Source organism: Vulpes lagopus, chromosome 24, assembly GCF_018345385.1.
Source record: "Vulpes lagopus strain Blue_001 chromosome 24, ASM1834538v1, whole genome shotgun sequence".
NCBI classification, from domain to species: Eukaryota; Metazoa; Chordata; class Mammalia; order Carnivora; family Canidae; genus Vulpes; species Vulpes lagopus.
The window spans coordinates 5,347,037-5,367,503 of NC_054847.1; the positions used below are offsets into that span (position 1 = coordinate 5,347,037).

Here is a 20,467-nt window from a genome sequence, read left to right on the forward strand (position 1 = left end):
GGGTGGCACAGCGGTTTAGTGCCTGTCTTTGGCCCAGGGCGCAATCCTGGAGACCCGGGATCGAATCCCACGTCGGGCTCCCGGTGCATGGAGCCTGCTTCTCCCTCTGCCTGTGTCTCTGCCTCTCTCTCTCTCTCTCTATCATAAATAAATAAAAATTAAAAAAACAAACAAACAAAAAAAAACAAAGATACTGTATTCATCAAGGTGGGACAGGAAAGTAATGGCCTAGGACCTGTGGAACGTACTAGAGCTTTGTGAACAGTGATGTACAGATGGTGTGGTGAGGCTAAAGGAACCCATGAGTGAGGGTGAAGCATGCAGGCTCTGGGACTGGCTGTGGGGGAAAAGCCCTCATCCCTGGCATGAAGGGGCAAAGGGGAAAAGAGCATTGTTGTGACTGAGCAAGGGCTTATCACTGTTAAGGGGACTCTCAGGCAGGAACTAAAGCCATAAAGAAATGCAGTCACTGCTAAGACTCTACAGGCAGGAAAGGGAGTGGGTGACATTCTACAATGTCCCTCTTCTCCTTCTCTGAGCTGCCCTGCCATGGCCTCCCCAGCACGCAGTCCACAGGGTCAGCCTTCCAGTACCTGAAGCGGAGCAGAGAAGGTGTGAACATGGATGGAGGTGGGGAGACAGGGCATATAGAACCACCAGCATGGCAATCCTTGTAACATATAGGAAGCTCAAGTTCAAAGTGATTTTTGCAAATCATGTAGCTCTCTGGTGGCAGAGCTGGGTTTTGAACTATTATGACACATTGACTTTCTGTGCCCACCAGGCCTCCACCTCTCCCAAAAGCTCCTCAGGCTTTCCCACCTAAGCACCCTGAAAGTCTGAGGCAATTGAAAATAAACTCAGGTTGACCATGGGTCCTAATCACAGCCCACTCCAAATGGGAAATATATTTGAAGTCTCATTTTGTCTTAGATATTGATGAAATTCTGTTATCTGTGTAAGTGTATGTAGGGGGATATAGGTGTGTGTGTGTGTGTACATTTATTTTAGGTAAGAATCACATTATTAATTTCCTGTTAAATTTTGAGTATATGAAGGCAGGCCATATCTGCCTGTTACTTTATACTTTCCAAGGCATATGGACAGAGAGGTGCCCGGTATAAGCTGTCCTTGGTTGATGAAGCACGGTAGCATTTTCCACCCTTCCATAGCATACAAGACTTTGAAGTATCAAAATGACAGCTACAGAGACTCAGCACTGAAGCTCTGCTTTTGACCCTGGGTGTGAATCCAGAGTGTTTACTCAGGATTGATTATTCTTTAAAAGCAATTCTTACAGACCCAGTAACACAGTTTTTTTTTTTTAAATTAACTTTTATTGGTGTTCAATTTACCAACATACAGAAAAACACCCAGTGCTCATCCCGTCAAGTGTCCACCTCAGTGCCCGTCACCCATTCCCCTCCAACACCCGCCCTCCTCCCCTTCCACCACCCCTAGTTCGTTTCCCCGAGTTAGGAGTCTTTATGTTCTGTCTCCCTTCCTGATATTTCCCAACATTTCTTTTCCCTTCCTTTATATTCCCTTTCACTATTATTCATATTCCCCAAATGAATGAGAACATACACTGTTTGTCCTTCTCCGATTGACTTATTTCACTCAGCATAATACCCTCCAGTTCCATCCACGTTGAAGCAAATGGTGGGTATTTGTCGTTTCTAATTGCTGAGTAATATTCCATTGTATACATAGACCACATCTTCTTTATCCATGCATCTTTCGATGGACACCGAGGCTCCTTCCACAGCCATTGCTGATAGAAACATCGGGGTGCAGGTGTCCCGACGCAGTAACACAGTTTTAAGAGCGAACTAGGAAGTAGTGAAGGTAGAGGAAGCAGGAAGAAGCCAGGCCAGAGCAGCCATAGTGGCAAGTATGAGAAATGGCACAAGGCTAGGCTGGCCTTTCCAACTGAAGCAAGGGCTGTGGGACTAGTCCCTTCCTTGGACCAGGACTGAGGTTTATACAGGCCCCATGGAAAGAAATGCCCAAAGTATAAGGCAAGCAGAATAGAGCTCTGTGTCTGACGGGTCTTGGGTTCATGGCATCCAAGAAATACAAACCATTCCCCCATCCACCATCATCTATTAGGAATAGGTTACACATTTGCATTTTAATAGGCATTTTATATGCTTTCTCCTTTGGTCCTCATTATCAATGCTTTTCTTTTAAAAATATTCTAAGTGTACAGATGAACACTAAACCTCAAAGAGATCAAGAAGTAACTTGGAAGGTCAAACAGTTTTAAATTAGATGACTCTGAGTCCCAAGCCCACACTGGATTATACTAGCCCTGTGCTGCCTAGATTCAATCCCTAGCCCCAGAGACAAGACCCAGGTGGGATGTGCTACCATGATGGAGAAGACCATGGGCCTTCCTAGAGTTGGTGTCAGAAGTTCATGGCAAGTCGGGGCTTGCATCTCAACATAGTGAGAATAGTGAGCAGCAGTGGCCAGTATCACAGTCTGATATTGCCATACAACCGTGTCATCTTTCAGTTAAGATCAAGGATTTCAATCACACAGACCTGGGCTCATGCCCAGTCTTGATAAACAGACATGGCAAAGGAACTTTGCCAAGTTACTAAACTTCTCTAAACAACTGTTTTCCCATCTGTAAAAAGGAACCGACAGTTTTCTTTTTTATGTAATGGTTGTGAGGAGCCTGTGAAATCATGGATGGAAAACATTTTGTCCAGCACCTGGAACCAAGTTTCCAGATACTATGCCTTGTGGCATACACACACTTGTTAACTTGCTATCAGGAGTTACTGTTATCTATGTCTATGTCAAGAAGTTTTGATGGACTTGTATTTATTTATTTATTTATTTTTTATTTTTTTGGACTTGTATTTAGGAGAACCAAAGAGGAATTCCAGTTTGGAAGAGGTTAGGAATTCCCAAATTACAGTGGGCAGAAGCACTTCCTCAAGGAGAGGAAATGTGGCCAAATCCCTGGGATTGGGGACCAGAACAGAAGAAAATAGGCTGGCTGGATGCTGGGTACTACCCTGTGTGGGCTTGCCCACCCTTCCAACCTCTTATTTTTCAGGTTCTCAGCCTTGGCTATTCATTGTAGTCACTGAGAATGTTCAGCATGCTGGGGCCTCAGCCATGAGATTCTGTGTTTTAATTGGTCTTCATGTAATTAAATGCCCAGGTCAGCCTGAGCGTCAGGAGCTGTTGAAACTGCTGATGGTGATTCAACTAAGCATCTGCTTAGGTATCAGATGAGCATGTCTGCCTCGTCCTTCTCAACCACTCAGGGTATCTGTTCTGAAATCACACTGAACGTGCCCACTTTTCTTCCAGTCTTGCACTTATTCCTGGGCTCTCCATGGTATCTGACCTTTTAGTCCGCTTCTCTCTTATCATGCTTTCTAGTTTGCAATAGAAAGTGACTGTCCCAGCTTAGGTACTTATGTGGTCATATTTGCTTTGACTCCTGGTCTCTGTCTGCTCTGGGCATCTCAGTGATCATCGAGTAGGAGCAGACCTCATACTCTATACCCATGCAGACCTGTTCTGTTCATTAATGGATACTCTAAGACCCTAAAAGTCACAAATGGGGTTCTCATTACTTTTTTAGTCCCAGCCCTGAATTTAGGCAGTAGGAACAGTCTCAAGGCATGTGGGGACACAAGATAATTTGGAAAGTTAAATTGGAAAATATCTGATTGACTGAGTACACTCAAAAGACAAAACCATAGAATTTTTCATGGTGAATATGATGACCATGTGCATTGAACAGTTAATTGTGATTCCTTCCTCTAATCCCTACCATCTTGGCTGGATTCAACTTTGCCTTGGAGGAGCAATTCTTCAGCAAAAATGAGTTAAGATACTATTTTCACTTTCTTGTATGTATATATTGCTCCAGACCCTAGCAGTCCATAATATTAGGGCTGAAGAGTGAAAGCACCTTCAAGAAACATAGTGTTTTTTATATACTGAGTGCTCAGTAAACATATCACTGCTACTGGTTACTGAGCTACCCATCACTTGGATGGATGGATGGTGGGGCATTTCTTTTTTCTTCTTTTCCTCTTTCTTTCTTTCTTCCTTCCTTTCTTCTTTCTTCTTTCTTTCTTTCTTTTTTTTTGGCATTTCTAATATTATTGTAGAAGCCAGATCTTGTGTGCATGACCTTCTGAAGAGGGAAAGTGTGTTGAAGTAGAAGCAAAAACAAAACACCACTGTCAACTGCAACACCATAAACTCTCCCTCAGGACCAATCAACTTTTTCAGACCAGGAAAAGTATGACTCCCCCGGGGATACGTGTTACCTGAAATAGTTTGGATTCTGTTGCCCTGAACATCATCACATTTTTTTTTTTTCTTTTTAGCCATGACCCTCCTGTAAAGGCAGAGATAGTAGAGATTAGGGGAGAAGGAAGGAGCAGATCATTTCATCAGAATTTAAAAACATCCTCTATGCTTTCTGTTTAATGTGATTTACCAGGTCTTGTGCTTTACTAGGGAGCAAGGTCTCAAATGGTTTTGCATTAGTCTTCCTTCTTGTTATCAACTATACAGACTTGACTGGAGGAGTAGCAGAAAAGGTGATCATTTTCCTACAGCAAACACCCAACCACTCCAAGCCATCCAAATGCAAAGAGAGTTCTGAATGTGACCTTATGGGAAATGAAGAAAAGTCAGCTTAACGCCAACTGAAATGCCTTGTTCCTTTCCTCCAGCCCTTTTGTTTATTTCCTTTCCCCTTTGGAACTTTCTGTAAGACGCTGTGGCAATTCCTTGCGCAGTTTCATGACTTTTGCTTAGAATCTATGCAATGAAAGGCCACTTCTGTAATTTAAAAACAAAACCAAATTGCTTTGTGGGTCACAGAGATCCCTCTGGAACAGAGAGCCTGAACTGGTGTGGACCTGCAGGACTGACCTTTGCCCAGCAAAGAGAAGGCAGCCCCCTTTCAGGAGTGATGAATACCACGGTGGCTCCCAGATGGGATTTCCATACTTCTGCTTCCATACTTCAGGGAACTGGCTTCCTTCTTGGCTAAGCTACAGCAGCTCTCATAGTGACAAATGGACAAGAGAAGAAGGCTCACCACACTCTGAGAACGTGCTTTGAATATACCAGCTCAGTCTTGTGACCCAGGGTCTCTGTGCCAGCTCTTCCTCTCCCCAGAATACTGCCCTCCAGGCTGTATTCTGTTGCTGCGTTCTAGCACAGAGGCCTCCTTGTAAATGCCTTCTCTTCCACCTAATTTAAATTTCTTACTCCAAGACCCAATATTCTCTAATACACACCCTAAAGTTATACTCGTCCTAACAGCACTACACAAAGTTACCTGTCATTGTATATTAGTTTCCTTGTTGATTGTCATTTACTTTCCACTCAAATATCAGGTCACTGAGAGTGGAGACAGGGACATCTTCGCAGTTCTATTTCCAGCACCTAGAACAGGGCCTGGCACATAGTAATTACCTTCCAAGAGTGAACCATAGTAGGTATTTGGGAAGAGTAGAGACAGTGATTAGTTGGGGGGTGGAAAAACCTCAGTTTGAATCCAAATTCACATGATAGCTGTTTGATCTTGAGTAGAATATTTAAATTCTCTGGACTTCAGGGCTTCCATCTGGGAAAAGATCACTTGCTTCTGGGGTCTGGAACTCCTGTAGAAGGGAATAGAATCACCAGAGCAATGTTTGTGACTAATCTTCTCTTCTGGCTTCTGTGTATCTACACGCTTTTAGATTGCTACTGAATTCAGAAGATGTATTATCACAAAACCAGCTGGTGCCTTGGTGTTGCAAATTAGATGATTATATACAAAATCATTCTAACAGAATACCTGATGAGTTGGCACTTAATGGTTATTATTTTCTTTATTACATAAAATGTACCATTTTCCTGACTTGTTCTAGACAACGCAGACAACCAACCAACAGCTAAATAAGAACTGCTATTTTTATACTTTGGAGGACATGGTAAAGAGTAAAGGGAATCCAGATGAAAAAGGTGGAAAATAAACCCTGATAGTATAGGGAGTGGCAGGAAGACAATGGACAAGGGAGAGAAGCTGTGCAGTCAGATTTCTTGGAGAAAACAATGGTAATAAAAATAAACTGTGTCCATTGCAAACTGTAACCCAGCATATGCCAAAACTCCACCATTTTCACTGTACCAATATCACACTGGAAAATTATGTATGTTATGATTAGAAAGAATTTCATGAGATCATCTAGCCCAAGCTCTATAAAGACAGCATTGAAGCTAAAGAAAAATAGAATTTAGTCACAGACTACAGCTGGATCCTTGATGTGCTACTTACTGCCTTGATCACTTTGGACTAGCTACTCAACTTATCTGAATCCCAGTTTTATCATCTTCAAATTATTAATAATAACACCTAACCTAAGTATTAATGTCAAGATTAAATGAGATATTTTGGGAAAATACATGTAGCACAAGGTCTCCCTTCTTTTCCTTGTCTGTCAGTCAGAAAGTCAATGAAAGTTTAGTAAGTTCTCAGGATTTGACAAGACAATGAAAGATAAAGAAAATATAAATAGTCTAGTTGTTAGATAAATAGACTAGTCTATTTTGCAATAATGATCTGTAAGATCCTTGAAAAAGTGGGGCATTGATGATGATTTGTTATTTATTTATTTATTTGTTATTTGTTATTTATTTGTTATAACAAGGATCTGTAAGGATCTGTAAGGATCTGTAAGATCCTTATTGCAAAAAAACAAATCATCATCAAAATGTAACCAAATACCAATACAGATTAAGAATACAGGTGTCAAACAGAGGAATGTGCCCCAGAAGCAAAGTTGAGTCTGTTTAGGTTTTCCTGTAACTGTCTGTGTGATTCTTCAAATATAGGAAATTAGGTATAACAGATAATTCACACCAACATTTTTGGAGTCCACCTAGGATTGGATATTCCATCATGCTTGAATACTAATATCAGTAAGAATACCTTGTCTAATATTGAGGGTAAAGGTTTACCCTTGTTTTCTATAGTCAGGACAATCCATGAATAGTGGCACCTTCAAGTGTAGAATTTTAAATACTGAAAGAGAAAACAGTGAGAAATACAGGGTATTTCTGCTCAGTTTACCTTCATCTGATTAAATTCTATTCTGCCAAAGAAAATTTATTGCAGTTTCCTAGATTCTTTTAGACTATAGATTCACTGTTTCATAACCTCTGAGGAGATCTTCCCAATCTTATCTTATTTTTGTGATCTTTAATATCCAGGATCTAGTAGTTCTAATTTATATTCTTGGCCTCAAGAAAAAACTAGCTACATTTTTTTTTTCATTCTTAAATTCCTTTCTCTCTATGTTAGTACAGTGATGTGAATGAACATGTCTAGGAGGCACTTGATTCTTCAACTTGGGAACCTTGTGTGAAGGACCTTCAAAACAATATGTTGCCCAGATTCAAGGAAAATACATTTCATAGGCTTTATGCTGGATTGGATAATGTTTTCCCCCAAAATCACTTCCACTGTGAAGCTCAGAATGTAAACTTATTTGGAATCTTTGCAGATGTAGTTAAGTTAAAGTGAGGTCATACTGGATTAGAGTGGGCCCTAATACAATGACTTACAAGAAGGAAAAGCAGAGGCATATAAACTTAGAGGAGTATACCATGTGAAGTTGGAGATAGAGATTGGATTAATGTGTTTACAAGTTAAATTAAAGCAAAGATTGCAGAAACAACCAGAGAAGCTAGCAAAAACAATGGAGGATTCTTTCCAAAAGCCTACAGAGGAAGCACAGCTCTGTCAATACTATGATTTTGGACTTTGAGGCTCCAGAATTGTGAAAGAATTAATTACTGCGCCTCTAAGCCATAAAGTGTATGGTACAGAAAACTAACAGTTATCTGTAGGATGAGAGGGAGTAATATATAGACAGCTAGGCTTTGAAGGGTGGTGATGCTTTTGCTAATACATTTTTAAAGGATTTTATTTATTTTGAGAAAAGGAGAGAGAGGAACATGCAACTGGGAGGAGAGGTAGGGGAAGAGGGAGAGAGATAATCTCAAGCAGACTCCCCACTGAGCATGGAGCTAAACCTCACAACTCTGAGATCATGACCTGAGCTGAAATCAAGAGTTGATGCTTAACCAACTGAGCCACCCATGCTCCACTTTTGTTAAAAATTTTTATTTCAGGGGACAAAATGACATAGAAACATAGAAGAAGGGACGCCGGGTGGCTCAGTGGTTGAGCGTCTGCCTTTGGCTCAGGGCATGATCCCAGTGTACTGAGATCAAGTACCATATCAGGCTTTCTGCATGGAGCCTGCTTCTCCCTCTGCCTATGTCTCTGCCTCTCTCCATATCTCTCATGTATAAAGAAATACATAAAATCTTAAAAAAAGAAACATAGAAGAAGATGGCTAAAATTTAACAGTACACAGTCATGAATACTAACAACATAAATTAAATATCTTATAATGGAAACTCAGGGACTTAGATATACACCCCCCATCATTCATGGGAGTACACTGCATTGTGTCTCTGTTTTTCTCTGTATAGTGACTTTACTTCATCACTTTTCTCTGTAGACCAGCTTTCTTTGCTTACATATGTGTCTACTGCCAGTGACTTCAGTATGGTCTGCCTGTTGCCTTCCATGGCCGCTGACTCTTGCAAAACACACACACACACATACTCACACACACACACACACACACACACATACTGTTTGATCATCATTATCTTACCAGTTATGCATAAGTCATTGTACCAGTTCCAGATTCTTAAATTGTGATCTGATTAGTTCCTCTCCAGTCAGCTCACCATCTAAACCCATTAAGTTGTGGTGATGGATCATGGGTGTATGTCTTTAGGGAAATTGTAAGGAAGAGGCCCTGAGAAGTTATGGAAGTGAGGAGATGATAACCGATATGCCTGCTATAGGCAAAACTGGCAATATTGTTTCTGACATCTCAAGAGCAAGAGATAAACGAGCTGTCATAAGCAACTTAGACCTGATAAGGGATTTTGTTTTAGAGAGGACAGCACTGGAATATTGAGCTCCAACATTTCTTAGAAGAAAGTTCTTAGAAAACTATCTCCCTCTCTATGGTATATTTTCATATTCACTGAGCCCTGCACAGGAGCCACATACACCTTCATCAATAAATAGAAACATTGACACACTGATGATATATTAATAACTTGACGCTTCCGTCCTATTTTCAGTAGACACAAAAGAAGCCCAGTTTCCAGTCAATAAGAACAAGGGCAAGATTCTAAGTTATAAATAATTTAACAAGGTGCTAGCTCCTGTCAAGGCAGGTATATTGGTTTCATTCTAAATGAACTAAAAACTTATTGAAATATTGAGTTCAACTCTTTCAGCAAATTTCTCATGTCCCTCACAATACATCCACATGTAACTACAAATGCCTGAAAATTTTTAACTCAGTATTTCTCAAATTTGCCTGTTCAATAGACTTACTGAGGGAGCTTTAAAAATATTTATGCCCAGATTTTATTCTTAGAGACTCTGATATAATTGCTGGGCACTGGTGTTTTTAAAAGCTCCAATGCGTGGGGCTTCCGGGCGGCGGGGGGGGGGGGGGGGGGGGCAGACAAACTGCTATAACTATGGAATTTTTCCAGAAGTAGGCCCTTCATCTGCCCATGCAGAAATATTATTTGAACTGAAATGTGGGTTCTTGCATGGATGAATGACTGAACAAGAGAGGGTTTACCTTTCAGTCAAGTTTGTTGTTATCAGTTGAGACAGCCTGTCCCAAAATCCAGTACTGAGTCCATGTATAATTCTAGAACCTTCTACTTTCCATTCAATCCTTCATCTTTCAGTCTGTGAAGATTCCTTGGATGGAGACAGAGTGGAGCTGAGAGAAAGAATATAAAATGTACAAGGAAATGCACACACGTGATTCGTATGAAAGGAGTTTCTGCAGAGAGAGAAGAGAGCAGATAAGCACCTCATTTCACCCAAAAGCTGAGCTGAGCTGCAGCTGGCAAGCTGAGAATAGACTGGCTTTATTCTTGTCCAATCTCATTTAGTAGAGACAGTCCCATACTGCTGGAATCAGAGGGTAATGGCGACATTTGTAATCCCCCTCTGGGTCTCTGGAATTCTGCAGGCCATGTAAAGCTTGCTTTATGTACTGCACAGAAAGCAAGACTAATCCAGCTCCCCAGGACTGACTTAAATGATACATTCATTGCTGGTAGATCACTCCTTAAAACAATAAGATACCATTTACCACAGACCAACCACTAAAAAGAAATGAAGCTTTTTATCTTCCTCCTACAATGAATATAGACAGGAGGGCAGAGTGTTCCGTAGAGAAGTTAGGGTTGGGTAGTGATTTCCTGAAGCACATTATTTAGGATCTGTCTTCATAAAACGCCAGATTTTTGGTAATTCAAGTCTGGGGAGAACTGACATTTCTAAAGATTTCTGTAGAATAAAATAAAGATTTCTTAAAATAAAGAACAGAAAAACAAAAGCACTGCAATTCCATTTTCCCTCCAAGGTCTTAGTCTTTACATTCTTTTGCTCTTACATGATCTAACTTTACTTTCCACAGGGATCCTGAGAATAATAGCAGCCTTTTTCTCTGAGAAGGGTTACCGGATACTGCATTCTAAAATCATGAAAGAAAGTATGTTGTTCTTCTACAATTAAGACTTTGCACATATGAAGTGACTGGCTGATTACATTTATTTTGGGTGCTTGGAGGGGAGAGGGAAAGAGTCTGGGAATGGGTAGTATGTCTCACATGTTATTCATGAAGGACTCAATGCATGCATTTTGGGAAGGAGTAGAGAAGAAAGGAAGAAGAAAGAGAAGGGAGAAAGCAAAAGAAAGTGAGAGGAAGGAAAAAACAGCAAAGAATTTCAGCAACCTGATACTATACAAGGGAAATCGGAGTTCAAACCCAGTCAAAAGTTAAGACAATTAGTGCTAGGTTGGAATAACTGAAGGACAGCTTTCTATCACATCCCAGAGGCCCCCAGGTACTTCATTTTCTCATAGATACCTATCTCAAGCATAATTTTTTCTTAAAACAAGCTGCCAGAAGTAAGTGAGGGCCCCCTGTGTTGAGTGCTGAGTAAGAAGGGACGCTACCTTGCGCATCTCCTAATGGAAATCCCACAACATTCTGTATCTGATAAGAGTATAACATTCCAAAGGGGGAAAACATCAATGCACTGAGTTGATACACTCCCCTTCTGCGTTCACTGCCATAACCAGTTCTAATTGGATTAAAAACCAAACTTCTAAAGGCTCCTCAATATGAATACCAAGCCAAAATGGAGTATATCATATATGATTTATATACTCATATCTCATCATGTCCTCAAAGAATTTGAGGACTCTAAAATTGCTTACAAAGGTCCATATAAGGTGTACATATTTGAAATTAAAACCATGGATAGAACACTTTTAGGAGAAAGGAAGACATTTCCATCTATTTTTACACATACATATAGTTCATCTTATTACACATGTATAAATGATTGCATATATTTGGGATTAAAAATAGACACATAGAGTTTCAATCCTGAAAGATGAGAGAAGCTGAAATTTACTGAGACACTAGTTCATAAGAAGATAAAAAGTTAAATCTGAAAACCCTACTTATTACTAACAAGAGATTCAAATTGGAAGCCAGTGCCTTAATTGATTTAGTAGCCTATATCACGTTTGTTATAAAAGAAAATAAGAGCTGTAAGCAGATAATTAACACTAAGGGGATTTGAGAGGAAAAAAAATGGAAATATTTTCAGCTCCCAAGAGAAGCCATATATCTATAAATGGGTACATGGGAAATATATATTTTCCTCAAAACACATCTGTTTTATGCAAAGAAAATTGCCAGCACACTTATATTTCCATAAATAAAATGTAAACTGCAATATTTTACACTTAGGATGACACAAAAGAGCCATCTTAAATTATTCCATGGATGGGGGATAAATTGCTAGTTTTTAAAGGATCATTTCTCCCTAATTCCAGAGAAATTATAAGTCTGATTCAGGGACAGTACAACAAAGAGAGGCAAAGTTGAAAGATAAAGACTTCAATACTACATCCTATAAAAATCTTGGCACCATGATGGAGAGCACAAGTTTGCCACCCAACGATCCTCTACTAATTGACTGAGAGTCGTGATCAAACCCCTCTCCCTTTAGAGTGGCTTCAGTCATACACACACACACATGCGTGCGTGCGTGATTATACAAGCCCTGTGTATATGAAGCAGAGATTCTATCCTGTTTCAGACCGTAAGTCATTACACAAATAAGAGTAAAACCTTTGTGCACTGCTTCTGAATATTTGTTGACACCCCTCCCCCACCTTAATCATTTCATGTATTTGATTTCAAGCGATAAGAAAACTTTGGTGACTGATGATCTTTACTTGGAGTCATCATTTAACTGCAACTGATTCTTATCTTGAAATGGGACTTTTGGTCGCAGAGTTGCTGCTGTCAAAATCATGAGGCTACAGGGACATGAGATGGTAAAATGCAAGAACTGTGGAATTGCTGTGGTCTCCACAAGCCCTACATGGAGTTTGTTTTCAGACTTGACCAGGGTAGGAAATGCTTGCACATAAAGACTATAAAAATCCCCTTCTTTTGCTGCAATCAGCCAGAAAAGACATAATCACATAAAACGGATGCTCAGGTTGGGCTAAACCAAAGTTTGGTGGAATCTTATTGGCAGAAACCACTTACCATAGAAGTTACCACAAAAATCAAGAATGATTGATCAAGCAATCATAAGATGCTTAATACAAGAGTGAAGACGTTTGTTGCTATCAATTCTGAATCTACAGTGAAACCAGGTAAATATATGAAAAATTAGAAAAGAGGATTAAAAGACCCTAACACAGATTACTTGCTGCACAGATTACTTGCTGCTGTTTCTTAAGGAGGAGGCACTAAAAGTTCATATCAGAACTATGTCCCTACGTTTATTGGTGTTTAGTAATAAACTATGCTTATTGATGTTCCTATGTTTATTGATGCCTAATAAGCTATGTTTATTGATGACATCCATGCATTATTTATTCTACAATGTGAATTCAGAGATTACCAATAAAATCTATCTTTTTTAGTGTACTGAGTTTTCCAACACAGTTAGAGATGGGTACTTGGACTTGGTAGGTCACTTCTGATTGATTACCAGAGTAAATGTTCTACTCCCCAGAGTGGATAAAACAAGTAATCGGTATCAATTACTCACTTCTACTTTAGCAAGAATTATTCCTATCATGGTATATGAAATATTTCCATGCTTCTCTATAATGAATTGTCTAATGTCTATGTTATACCTACTTGAAAACAATAATAATAACAAACAAAAACAAAAACAAACAAAACCTCAGACAAAACCATCTCCTACCAAGTTGATGTCCTTAGACCTAGATAGATAATTGACCAAAGTGCTCTAGAAGTGTAGTGATAGATTTGTGTTCACTTTTCTTTTCACTTTGTGATCTTGAGAAAGCTATTTAAACTCTAAGCCTCTGCTTCTCTGCATATAAAGAAGCATTATTACAGACCTGGGGAAGTTGCTGGAAGGATTAAAGGAATCACAATACTGTCTTACCTCACTGTTAATTTTGTCTTATGACCATTCTTCGTGAGGCAGATGACCTCTGAAACAGAAAGGAAACTCAAATGCTGAAAACACCAGTACCTTGAGTTTGAAATTTCTCTTCTATTTCTGATTTTGTAAGTCTTACCTGTTATCTGGAAATCTGATCTATCACACAAAATGATTTACCTGTTGGTAGTTGGTTCTTCCTCCAATGACACTATTTAAAGTATAACCCTTGCCTAGGCAGCCCGCTTGCAGTACCTTGACCACACTGATGGTCAGTGTGAGATCTGGGGGACCTCATCTCTTCTCTGGATGTGGTCTCCTCACATGCCATAGAAGGAGATTTTGTTTACCCTTTCCTTCTTTTTTTTCCCCACTTTTTGTTTTATTTTAACTTAAATTTTGTTAATTAACGTTTTACTGTAATATTAGTTTCTGGAGTAGAATTCAGTGATTCATCGCCTACAGACAACACCCAGTGCTCATCACAACAAATACCAGAAGGAGATTTTAGAGTCCACATTTCTTTCTAAGAATTGAGCACAGAGCATTATAAAATGACCTGCAGGATTGGAGGGAAATGTACTATGCAGATTAATGTTATTCATCAAAACTGTAATGCGTTTACTTTTTACCCAATGAAAGATGAAAAAAATATCCTCTTATTCTAGTGTGAATCGAAAATAGTTCCAACTTTTCACCCTGGTATGTCTATTGATAATCACAGCTAATTATCATAGTGAAATTCTTTGTTACAATATGTATTTAAAATAATTTTAAGTAATGTATAAGAAGAGTCAATGCCTTATCTAATATAATCTGCACAGTATCCTGCATACATGATTACCTATCCCAACGTTGTTGAAATAAAGCTCAAAAGTTTGATGCCATCACCTTATGTTGACATTATCCTATTTACCTCCAAGTTATAAAGGAGTATATCACTTTGATTGACTAGTTTTCTTTATTTAAAAAAACAGGCTAGGGGGATCCCCGGGTGGCTCAGCAGTTTAGCGCCTGCCTTCCACCCAGGGCATGATCCTGGGGACCCGGACTCGAGTCCCGCATTGGGCTCCCTGCATGGAGCTTGTTTCTCCCTCTGCCTGTGTCTCTGCTTCTCTCTCTCTTTCTCTGTGTCTCTCATGAATAAATAAATAAAATCTTAAAAAAAACAAAAACAAAAACAGGCTACTCTAGATGAGTCCTAATTGTCCTCAGGTGAACATGCAAACAGAACAACAGCTACAACAACAACAACAAAATTGCACGGAAATGAGAAAAAGTTTGTTGTTGGAAACCTGTGTGCATATAATTTTTTGAAAATCCTGAGCAGCAAATGTGAATTTCCAAGATAACTAGTCATAAAGCAGCATCCATCAGCCAAAAATTGCCATTAAGTATTTTGCAATGGCTTATTCCCTGTAACATTTGTGTTAATGTTGAGGCAAAAAGCTTCACTGACAGATGAGAACATATTATTCAGAAGTCTCTCACATTTTATTAACTAACATCCTTGGTTGAGAGTCGAGGCTAACCATTCTTTTAGTGTAGTCCTGATATTGTTTTGACGTAATCCAGGTTTCCAGGACACTATACTGATTAGGCATCTGCTGTAGCCAGATATATTTAGTGAAGACAGGAGTTCTAAGAGTCAGGGGACAGGGCTGTATTATCATTTTGGGACAAGACTCATGGCCTGTATGAAAAGAACTTTGGGACTAGGACCCTAATTAAAAGAAACTCTGGAATAGCTGCCTTTTGTTGAAAGAGGGACTGAAACACATCATCCACAGGCCTGAGGAAATGCCAAGTAAAAATTCACACCTCATGTGAGATAGAGACACAAGTCTACGCACCCATGAATAGAGAGGCAGCATTTACACACCACATATGGAATATGAATCTCCAAACTAAGAATTTAACACAAAACTGGTTTATGAGCACTGTACCTAATTCTCTAAGGACACCTTACATAAACCCAGAATAAAGTTATATTTCAGAAAACGTAATCCTCAAGTTTATTGGGCCAGCAAAGAAAACCTGCAAATGGCACAGGTCATGGTAGAAAGTAAAACAAAAGAGTCAGAAGGATTAATAGTTCCAAGAATCTGAGATAAGACAATTGAAAAGACACTATAAATATCTTTGAAATTATTAAGGGCCGAAAGTAGGAATGCAAATCAATAGTAAAATAAAATAAAAAGGTTCTATAAAAATAAAATAGAGCAACTTCTAACGTGCTAACAGGAACTGTTAAGAAAAAATATATAATCATTTCCATTAAAAACTTAGTAAGTTTCACAGTAGCCTCAGCTGATCTGTATGAGAAAATTCTTTGAAATGGAGTACTGAGGGATGGAGATGAGAAAAGTAAATAAATAAACGACCAGTAAGGATATCAGGTTAATAAAATACTAGGATCCATCAAATACCCAGAAGGAGATAGAGAAGCAAATTAAGAAAATGAAGAGAAGGAAACGATGCAGTATAAAAGATAATGGTTGAGAATACTTGAGTTTCAATGAACTACATGAAGCCTTGGATTGTAGAAGGATGCCAAGTGCTGGGTAGAATTAATAAAATTAAAGGCATACTCAGAGGTTCTTAGTAAAATAATACAATATTGTTGGAATAAGAGTAAAAAAAAACACCAACAACATAAAAATGGAATTTTATTCTCACTGTGCTGATGGAAAATAAATGTCAACCTAGAATTCCCTGCACAGCAAACTGTCATTCCAGAATGATGAATTCAAGATATTTTCAGTCAAAAGGAGTTTACAGATCCTCATGGAAACAAGTTCAAGAAAAGGGGATGTTAGAACAAAGAGAAAGGCATAGAAGATGTAATCATGAACAAATGGATAAATAAACCTAAGTGGAAAACTAATTAGGCTTCTACTGAAAAACAAAAATAATGACTAATTTTGGATTTTAAAGGAGGTGGAATTGAAGTTTGAGGACACACTGAACAAATAAAATACTGTGTATTTTCTCTGTTGTCGGTAAGGAGGTGATATTAACTCTAAACTTTCTGTGGGTATATGTTATATTTTAGGGAAAACTATACAAATAATGCAAATACCAGAATGGTTTCCAGAGCCAAGGGAAAAGAGAGAATGAAGGAATAAAACAAATCTGATAGGTTTAATGGAAAGATTGAAAGAATAATTAAAAAATAAAATTCACAGTATAATAAAAAACAGTTATATGAGGAACAAATGCCATTTATCAGTATTTATAATAAGTGATAAATAGGTCATATTCACCCTTTAAGTGACAAAAATCCACGGTCTATGTAAAACACACTATTTTCTTTAATTTAGTTACTAAGTTCGTTAGTTGCCTACCAAATAAACATCTGAAACATAATGGCCCATAAAGTCAGATGTAATTAATTCTCTCATTCACTCCATATAGTATAATTTCCACAGTTCTGAGGTCCTCATTTCACATATTTATTTTATCTTTATGACCTGTGCTTTGTTATCAAGCATTCATAAATATGCTAATCTTTTACTTTGGATTAATTTTTTTAAAGTAGCTACAGATCTACACACACTTGTAAGACAGAGAGATCCTGTACATCCTTTACCAGTTTCCCCCAATAGTAACATGAAAAATATAGCACAATACCAAACGCAGGATGTTGATACAGTCACCACACTGAATGGTTCATCAGCAGGCAGATTTCTCATGTTGCCCTTTAAAGGCTACGCTCACTTCCCTGTCCCATTCACCACTTACATAAGTTCTGATGACTACTAATCTATTCTCCATTCTTAAAATGTTGACATTGAAAAGATGTGATACGGCTGAACTCATAAAGCACGCAATCTTTTGGATTGTTTTTTGCATTCAGCATAATTCTCTGGAAATTCACCCAGGTTGCTCCTTGTATCAATAATCTGTTCCTTCTTATTGCTGAGTAGTATTCCATGGCACAGATGTCCTGCAAACGTTGAAGGGCACCTAGATTTTTCCAGTTGTTGGGCATTACAAATAAAGCTGCTAGAAACATTTGTGTACAGGTTTTGGAGTGAACATAAATCTACTCTTCTGGGATCAAAGCCTCGAACTATTACACTGGGTCATATGGAAGCTGCATGTGTGTTTGTTTTGAGGAGGAAGTTGTTTTGGTTTGTTGGAAAGAGACTTCCCATTTGTTTTCCATACTGGCTGCACCATTTCGCATTCCCCCACAGAGTCTGAGACCAGTTTCTCATCACACAGTACTGAATTCTTGTCCCAACTTTTCACTTCCACCACTTTGAGAGATGTGCAGTGATAGCTCATTGTGGTTATCATTTGCAGGTCCCTAATGGCTAATACTGAACATCTTATCATGTATTTATTTGCTCTTATGCGTACATCTTCTTTGGAGAAATGTCTATACAACCCCTATGCCCAATTTTAATTAGGTTGCATGCATTATTGTAGAATTAGTTGTAAGAGTTTGTTTCTATATTATGGATATTAAGCCTTTAGGACATATACAATTTGCAAATACTTTCATTCTATAGAGCCTTTTAAGTGTTTTGATGTCCTTTGATTTTAAGTTGAACTCCAATTTATCTACTATTTCTTCTGTTATTGCTCATGTTTACAGTGTCACATCTAAGAATCCATTATCAATACCAAAATCATAATTATTTTCTGTATGTTTTCTTCCAGGAGCTTTATGATTTTAGCTCTCCTATATAGACTGTTAATCTATTTTGAGTTAATTTTTGTATATGGTGTGAGATAGCTGTTACTTTCTTTCCATGTGGAAATCCAGTTGTCCTAGCACCATTTGTTGAAGAGATGGTTCTTTTCTCCGTGGGATGTATTTGGTGAATTTGGCAAAGATCAAGTAGCCAAAAGTAAACAAAGAAACAAACACCACAGTTGGGGAGCAGTGGTGAGCTGTTGTGGGAACATCTAACCGCGCAGCTACTTGCAGGCCCAGGGCGGTGGTCGGGCCTGCGGACACTGCAAGAGGCTTGCCCCTGAGTCCGCAGCCGCAGCAACCAGATTAAAAGGAATAGCCCCGTTAGCAAAGGTTGGTTGTGCTGCCAACACAAACACCTGTAATAGCTATGGAGTCGGTGGATATCCAACCCTGGGGATGTTTAGAGACGGTGAAGAAGCTGGTGCTTATGATGGGCCTAGGACTGCCCATGGACTTGTCAGCCATCCGAAGAAGCAGGCAGGACCAGCCTCAGTTCCTCCCAGGACCGAGGAATAATTTGAGAAGTTCATTAGTGATAAAGATGCTTCTGTGGTGGGTTTTTTTTTCCCAAGATTTACTTAGTGAAGCTCATTCTAAGTTTCTAAAGGCAGCCAGTAACTTGCGAGATAACTACCTATTTGCACACACTAATGTGGAGTCTCTGGTGAACAAATATGATGATGAGGGAGAGGGTATCACCTTGTTTCCTCCTTCACATCTGATGAGCGAGTTTGAGGACAAGACTGTGGCATATATAGAACAGAAGATGACCAGTGGCAAGATTAAAAAAAATTATCCAAGAAAACATTTTTGGGATCTTCCCTCACATGACAGAAGACCATAAAGATTTGATACAGGGCAAGGACTTACTTGTGGCTTACTATGATGTGGACTGTGCAAAGGATGCTAAAGGTTCCAACTACTGGAGAAGCAGTGATGATGGTGGCAAAACTTTTAACCACAAACTTTCTGATTTTGTCTTGGAAAGCACTGCTGGAGAGATTCCTGTTGTTGCTATCAGAACTGCAAAAGGAGAGAAGTTTGTCATGCAAGAGGAGTTCTCGCATGATGGCAAGGCTCTTGAAAGATTCCTGCAGGATTACTCTGATGGCAGCCTGAAGAGATATCTGAAGTCTGAGCCCATCCCAGCAAGCAATGATGGGCCAGTAAAGGTAGTGGTAGCAGAGAATTTTGATGAAATAGTGAATAACGAAAATAAAGATGTGCCGATTGAATTTTATGCTCCTTGGTGTGGTCACTGTAAGAATCTGGAGCCTGAGCGTAAAGAACGGGGAGAGAAGCTCAGAAAAGACCCAAATATTGTCATAGCCAAGATTGATGCCACAGCCAATGACTTGCCTTCTGCATATGAAGTCAGTGGTTTTCCTACAATCTGCTTCTCTCCAGCCAACAAGAAGCTAAATCCAAAGAAATATGAAGGTGGCCGTGAATTAAGTGACTCTATTAGCTAGCTGCAATGAGAGGCAACAAACCCCCCTGTAATTCAAGAAGAAAAAGCCAAGAAGAAGAAGAAGGCACAGGAGGATCTCTAAAGCAGCAGCCAAACATGCCACTTTGTTAAGGGACTCTTCCATCAGAGATGGGAAGACCGTTGGGGAGGACTGGGACCCATGTGGGATTACTACTCTTGGGGCGGAGAGGACACAATAGATATAATCTGAATCCCGTTTAATTTTCTCCAAACTGTTTCTTAGCTGCACTGTTTATGGAAATATCAGGACCAGTTGATGTTTGTGGTTTTGGGAAAAATTATTTGTGTTGGGGGAAACGTTGTAGGGGTGGGGAGACTGAGTTGAGGGGTTATTTTCTAATTTTTTTGTACATTTGGGACAGTGACAATAAATGAGCCCCCTTTAAAAAAAACAGACTCAGGGTTATTTTAAAAAATTGAAGACAGAATTACCATTATGATCAAACAAATCCACTTCTGAGTATGTCCTTCAAGAATTGAAAGCAGGAACTAAAAAATTTATAGGTACAACCATGTTCATAACTGCATTATTCACAATAGTCAAAAGTTGGAAGATACTCAAGGGTCCATTGGCGAATAAACAAAATGTGGCATATACATAAAATGAACATTATTAAGCCTTATAAGGATAAATAATATATTTATTTTATTGAGGT

General features: G+C 39.0%; 1 pseudogene; it reads left to right on the top strand.

The window, feature by feature from the left end:
• Positions 1 to 515: 515 nt before the first annotated feature.
• On the top strand, positions 516 to 19,898 carry LOC121482112 (annotated as a pseudogene).
• The last annotated feature ends 569 nt before the right edge of the window (positions 19,899 to 20,467 follow it).